The sequence below is a fragment of the Bombyx mandarina genome, chromosome 11, assembly GCF_030267445.1.
Source record: "Bombyx mandarina strain Sakado chromosome 11, ASM3026744v2".
In the NCBI taxonomy this organism is placed as follows: domain Eukaryota; kingdom Metazoa; phylum Arthropoda; class Insecta; order Lepidoptera; family Bombycidae; genus Bombyx; species Bombyx mandarina.
In genome coordinates this window covers 19,009,461-19,016,705 of record NC_143218.1, presented here as the reverse complement: position 1 = coordinate 19,016,705, position 7,245 = coordinate 19,009,461, and the positions used below count along the sequence as shown (strand labels likewise).

The window sequence follows — 7,245 nt, the reverse complement described above, 5'->3', positions numbered from 1 at the left end:
ACGGAGGGAGTTTGTTTCTCTATGGCTTTTGTGTGTTCCGTAGACTGTACTGTGATAATTTATTCGAGAATATCTCATCGACTTTTTATGATCGCACCACTCCCTTGGGGGGCAGAATCCCCACTATCTATGCCCGCTATGTACTACATTCACAATACAATTCCAAAGAGAAAAATGGTACATCACCGATACTTGCAACCACATTACCATACCATTCTGTTTGGTGTCAAATGAAAGTAGCTAATATTTAGGAGCTCTGGTGCAGATATAGAAGCAGTGCTCCATGAGAAACTCGACTTGTAAAGCATACTTAAGTCTCGAACCACCCGTGAAGTTCCACTTCGCTTCAGTCTGTTGAAGATACGGAATATTTTAGAAACCATTTTGGTATTACCCCTACCAAATTATTCCAATACTAAATACTGCTCGAAATACCGATCCCAATTCTAATATGTAATTTCATTAGATTGCAAAGACACTCCTTGGAATCGTGATACCAGGAGAAAGATTTATTTCTTCTTATGTCTGCCTGGAAGCAAGATACTTCAAGCGTATTCCCTCGAACTCCATTATCTCATCTGTTTGGAGGAATAATTCAGCCGTTTGAATACAAGGAATCATAATTAGAAGAGTCGAGACGTAAGTAGGTACATCTAAATGATTTCGTGTTAAATACTCTGCGTAATGCATTAAACGCCATTATCCAGCTGAGTAATCAACTAGACACCTACTTTAGCGCGTATGAATACAAATGATTTTATTAGCATATTCTCCAGTTCAACGAATGCAAGTGGTGACGTCAAAACCTGACAGCAATGGTAACGGGTAATAACCTTACCGTACAGACCTTGACACAGAGCCGCCCACGATGGAAGCGGTTGCATCCGATATTTTTCAACGATTCATAATCCCTTCATTATGATAAATGCGTACGATATGCGTGCGACAGGCGCAGACCCTTATAATTGCAGATAATTGTCGCATTTGTTTTTAAGTGCAAGAGATTTATTGTTAGTTTCAGCAGGCGTATTATGAGTGCTAATTTGAACTAAAAATTACAGTAATCATTTTTTATTTTGTTCATTTCGGTCAGGTTAGCCGCGGAAAAATTATTATAAGTATATTATTATCGGTCGGTATTAACAATACGTTTCAAAAAAACTCCAAATGTATATATATTTTTTTTATTTTTAACCATAATAGAAACAAAATGAATAGTTAATAATTGACCTTCTCATTCCTACATAACACACACATCTAGTCTAATAATCGTGATCTTTGTTTTTTTTTTATCCTACATATTCTAGTAATCTCGAGGGGTTATACTAGATTCACAGAACTTGAATTTGGTGTTAAGTGGTTACTGGAGCCAATATACATCTACAACGTAAATGCCACCACCCACCTTGAGATATAAGTTATACGATCTCAGCATAGTTACAACGGCTGCCTCGCCCTTCAAACCGAAACGCATTACTGTTTCATGGCGGAAGTAGTCGGGATGGTGGCACTATCCCGTGCGGACTCACAAGAGGTCCTACCACCAGTGAGAAAGACGTCTAATTCAAAAGACGTTCCGTGACCAGTCACCAGTGCTATCTGTCTCGATATTCTTAAGTGATCGGAAATGAAATGTGTAGCGGACTGCAAAACTTGGCCAGCAATGCGAAACTTGAAGCCCTTGAAGAAAAACTTGATTAAGTTTGTTATTTAAAACCAACCCACAGTCCCAAGTCCAAATAGCCTGGACTCCGTAAGCATGAAACAGAAACTAAATTCGTAATGATTCGTAATTGTCATTGCAGTCACATTTAGATCTTAACACGAAAAACCACAGAATTTGAAGAACTGTGTACGTAGGCGCGCTCATCATTCGTATGGGTCTCACGAGCATCAGCTCCTTACGCATTTCCTGGTGATTACCCAATGACATGTCATTGTGATGTCAATTGAGTGTGGCATACGTGCTGTGGGCAGCGCAGCCGTGGATCCTTGACTTCACATTGAGGCGTTGAACTTTTTAGGCTGTTTTTTTTATACTTATGCAATACCTACTATTAATTTGTAGATGCCCTTGTTACATCCCACGTATGCTAACATGGCAGTGACTAGAAAATTCGAGAAATATTTGGACATATCATTAATGGTTTACAATATTTTATCATCCAAATTTGAAGCAGTTCGATGCATTAAAAGCCGCAAAAACTAAATTCCAATATAATGCATTGTTTCCATGCATTCGGCTCGAACAGAAGTTTGCTTCTCGTCGATTACTTCTTGTTGCGTATTTTCAGAGTTCAACCTAAAAAAAAACCATGAAAATGATAACGATGGAATACGTAAATATATTAATTTCATAGATACAGGGTCGTCAGCTCACCACTACGAGCAGCCATGTCTTTCAATTTAAAGGGTGGGGCAGCCTTAAGCAATGTAGGGGAGACTTCGAACTTGTATCTTCATTTCTCAAGGTAGATAGCGGCATTCGCGTTGTGTCTCCGAAAACTGAACCCTTAGAGCCCGTTTACTCGTGATGCTATGAAAAAATTAAACATTTTGTTTGTTATACTGAGCTTATTCTAAAACAAAGTCCTAGTAAATTTCTATTATGTTATATCTTGATCTAAGGTCTAACAATGTCAAGATACGTTAAGGTAAGGTGGTTTTGCATGCCACATCAAACGATAAATTGCTCTGCTAGGTACGGCAATCCAGATATGATTTATATGTATCTGATTTGTAACAAAAAAAAAAATTCAATAGAGAACCATCCGACTTATTCGTATGGTTGGTCCTTGGCTAATGTCGATAATACGATTTTAGTAGCATTCCATCGCAGTTAGTCAATGGATGGAGGTTTAATGGCGACAGGTAACAGGCCGCGGTCGTTGCCCCCGGTTAGGTTATAGGACAGACACACCATTCATAATTTATCATCTGTTTATGTGACTAACGTTCCTTTCGGAGCATTTTCTTTTGTCCAGACGTCTGTTTAGTCGTGTATTAGTCCGTGTAAATCTTCTAAATGGTTAAATCAAGAGAGGAACTGTATTTTGTCAGTTGACGTTTCTGTCAGTGATAAGACGTGTGGGAGACAATAGACGTTGCAATAGTAGATTCTGGACTTGATGTGTTCCACTATGGTTTTAGTTGGTCTGAACAATGCTCAGAGTTCCTGGTGCTCAGGTTGAGCTTTGCACGTTGGATTTGGGTTTATCAGTGCCACAATGTCAAAAAAAGATGTGGTGTCGTGGGACACCAGGTAGGAACAAAGTTCCTTCGGCTAATGTAGAATCGACACAATTTGCAAAAAAAAATCGTGCTCAATTTTATGTAGGTTTTCATGAATATTCTCTTAAATTTTGCTGATTAGTTTTTATTTAAGTACAGGAAAGTAATTAATAAATTCAGTATTTTAGGAAATAATAAATTACGTAAAATAAAAAAAAATCGTAATTCAAATTATCAATTAAAATAACAAAATATATGTCTCTTTATTTTTGTTTGACAACATAAAATTACATAGAAATAGAAATACATGATTACAAAATATTTTATATATATAAATAAACTAATACTTACGTATTTAATTCTTTTGCACTGAATAATTTCCCACTATTATCACTGTCAATTGCATTCAAGTCACTTCTTAGTCCACTTGCCATTGTTACTATAATATTTATTATTGTTTTGACGATTTGAAATTATATGAAAATAAACGTAGCTACTCACGAGTAAAATGTATCTATAATGTGAGTATTCGCAACGTGCTTGTCCATGAATTCATGAGTATATACTATGCATTTGCGGGGTGGAGTGGTAATAGAGAGAGAAGGGATGAGAGAACGAAAAGAAAGAAGGAGAAAGAGAAACGTATTATACACTACTCGCTTGTGTATACGACTGTCGCGCCTGCGCACGTCTCATTTAACGGTTTTATTCCACGGACTTTTTCTTACGGTTTTACTATCACATTTTTTTCAGTTCGGTCGCGCAGCAAAACCCCTATCTCCTCCAAGCCTGCCGTAAGGAACTTCGTTCCAATAAAGGATAGGTAGATCTGCCATCCACTGTTGAAGAAAAATATTTTTACGGGTAAAACTCACGATTTCAATTATGATATTATTATATTATTTCCGGCGCTTCGAAGTCGCAGTCTTCGTGACGACGGACGACTGAGATGCTATGCGCCGACATTTAAATATTGGGCTAACTATGTACTGCCTTTTTTTATTAAAAATATTTCGAGACTTTTTTTTTTCACAGAGAACTAATAGTATCTGACAGTTTGTTTGGCTTGGATTCTCGTCGTCACCATAAGAGAATCGCAGAGTTAGAATGCTTAAATAAAAACTCTTTTAAATTTCAAAGGCCTCAGCTACCATACGTGGAATTAATTTGTTTTCTTAGTATGTATGTACCTACTTGGAATTTTTCAAATCTTATAAGCTGTTTGGCACTATTTTCCAGAGCGTGTAGACCAAATGCATGCAGACTTGTGTGCCCAGTTATTCTTAACGTCCGCGAAAAAAACGTAAGATTAAATCGTTAAAGTAAATTTAATATTGTCTACTTATCGCGAGAACCGAAGAAAATTGAGGTGCTTCGTTGGTCAAAAAGTCAGCAAGAAGGCCCCATGCTTACAACAAAGTTCAATAAATCGGGGACCATAATATAGATTTATGAAGAGAAATGGCAGTAATAGACCCTATTCTATAGATATTCTAATTCAAATCAAATCAAATCAAAAAAAAATTTATTCAACATAAATGAGAGTACATACTTGTTGAATGTCAAAAAGATCTACCGCCAATTCACAAAAACTAGCCTCCGTCCTGAGAAGGACTGGCAAGAAACTCAGCGGGCATATTGTCTTTTTTCTTTTTTTTTTAATATTAGATTTTTTTTTTAATATTAAATTTTACAATGAGTATTATAACGTAACAATTATTACAATATTGAAATGCCCGAAGCGAGCAACTCATTCCCACTTTGTGCAATCCTAGATAATCATTGACTTTATAGTAAGCTTTATTGCACAGATGTTCTTTAATAGTTTTCTTAAACCTATGTATATGTAGGTTCTGAACATCATGTGGGATTTGGTTGTACAGCCGCACAGACAAACACCCGAATGAATTTCGTATCTTATGTAACCGACTCATCGGCACAACAAGCCTGTGTTTGTTCTTAATATTTATATTATGTATGTCCGACTTTTTAGGAAACTCCTCAATATGTTTACGAACATACATCAAATTTTCAAAAATGTACTGGGATTGCATCGTGAGAACTTTAATTTCTTTAAATTTTTCCCTCAGGGATTCCCTTGAGTGCATATTATAAATAACACGTATAGCTCTTTTCTGCAGAATAAATATCATTTCTATATCGGCCGCATTGCCCTATAGCAAAATGCCATAGGACATGACACTGTGGAAGTAAATAAATAAACTAAACGAGCCGTGTCCGCGTTTGTTAACATTCTAATTTTTTTTACTGCGTATGCTGCAGAGCTGCACTTACTCGCCAATTTATGAATATGAGGTCACACTGCAGTTTGGAGTCCACTGTTATACCAAGAAATACAGTTGACTCAAGAAGCTCCAATGATTCCTTAGAAACAATTACATTACTATCTACTTGTCTCACATTTAAAGGTAATTATAATTTAATACATTTTAGACTAAATTTAATACATTTAGTTTTCTTACTATTCAATAATAGATTATTGATACGGAACCAATAAACCACACACGAAATCGCATCATTCACTTCGTCATAGGCTTGCAATTGTCGTTTAATTTTAAATAATAAAGATGTATCATCTGCGAATAATACGACCTCGTGTCGGGACTCAATAAGACTAGGTAAATCGTTTATATATATTAGAAATAAAAAAGGACCCAAAATGGAACCCTGAGGTACACCCATTTTCAACACGGTGCCTGAAGATCTATTACCTTTTACATCAACTGTTTGTATCCTTCCTGATAAATAGGAAGTAATAAGTTCCAATTCACCATCCCTAATACCATAGTGATGTAGTTTCCTCACCAATGTTTCAATGTTTCATGTTCAACACAGTCAAATGCTTTGGATAAGTCACAGAAAATTCCAAGACAATCAGGCGACTCCTCCCAAGCAAGATTGAAAGATATTTTTGATTAGATAATTAAGATCCTTGGTATAAATGGGACATAATTTTCCCAGGTTTATTTATTTTTTATTGCTTAGATAGGTGGACGAGCTCACAGACCACCTGTGTTACCTTTGTTAAGTGGTTACTGGAGCCCATAGACAAAATGCGCAACCCACCTTGAGATGATCTTACCCCGTTTAAAAAAAGAAATGCTTTTGGGGAACAGAGTGAGCTTTCGGTGTAGAGTGAATTGATTTCAAAGTCGTATACTACATCATTATTTTTTTTACGCTCATGGTTTTTTTTCAACAGATAGACCGTCGCTCATGGACAACAGCAATACCTGCAGCCGCATCTCAAACAATATCTAGGGGTTACTTGCATTAAGAAATTTTTAAATAAGAATTTCTGACTCGTAATATCAGAGATTAACGTCAACAAACACAAGACTATTTATAGTACATATCGGCACATATGGTCCAAGCTTCGTTTCGGCGTATCCTGATCCTGATACACATCACGTATGTGTCACCACATGTGCGTATTTAAAAAGATACGAAAAAATAACTGGGTATATCCTATTTGCACACGTAATTCGCGTAAACAAATTAAAAAAAAAAAGTTTTGTTGAGGCAATGCGTCATATGGACGCAGCGGCTGAAGAGATCTGATATGACTACTTGGATATCCGTGGAATAATACATGAACGTCCGCGGATATTACGAAACCCAACAATAGGTAATTATTATATTGGGCGTGGGTCAAATGAACTAATAGATCTATAGATTCTGGACTGATAGCAGCAACCCGCCATTACTAGATACTGCTACAGCATTCCTTTAACCCTTCCTTCTAAAACTATACTTTTCTTCTGTGTACTTCTGTAACTATAAGTATATTTGAGACCTTAGAACTTATATCTCAAGGTGGGTGGCGCATTTACGTTGTAGATGTCTATGGGCTCCAGTAACCACTTAACACTAGGTGGGCTGTGAGCTCGTCTACCCATCTAAGCAATAAAAAATAAATAAATAAAAAGCAGTATCCTTTCCTTATTTACATCTCTTCCCAAATTCTTCCCGCCTCCACCCCAAATGCTTAAC

At 36.5% G+C, this 7,245-nt stretch overlaps 1 long non-coding RNA gene across 1 annotated transcript; it reads right to left on the bottom strand.

Moving 5' to 3' along the window:
• Positions 1 to 1,184: 1,184 nt before the first annotated feature.
• LOC149502099 (uncharacterized) lies at positions 1,185 to 4,122 on the bottom strand. The gene is made up of 3 exons (XR_016323909.1): positions 3,583 to 4,122; positions 2,381 to 2,536; positions 1,185 to 2,302 (listed from the first exon to the last, which is right to left on the bottom strand). It is a non-coding gene; the product is annotated as an uncharacterized LOC149502099 (long non-coding RNA).
• Positions 4,123 to 7,245: the final 3,123 nt, after the last annotated feature.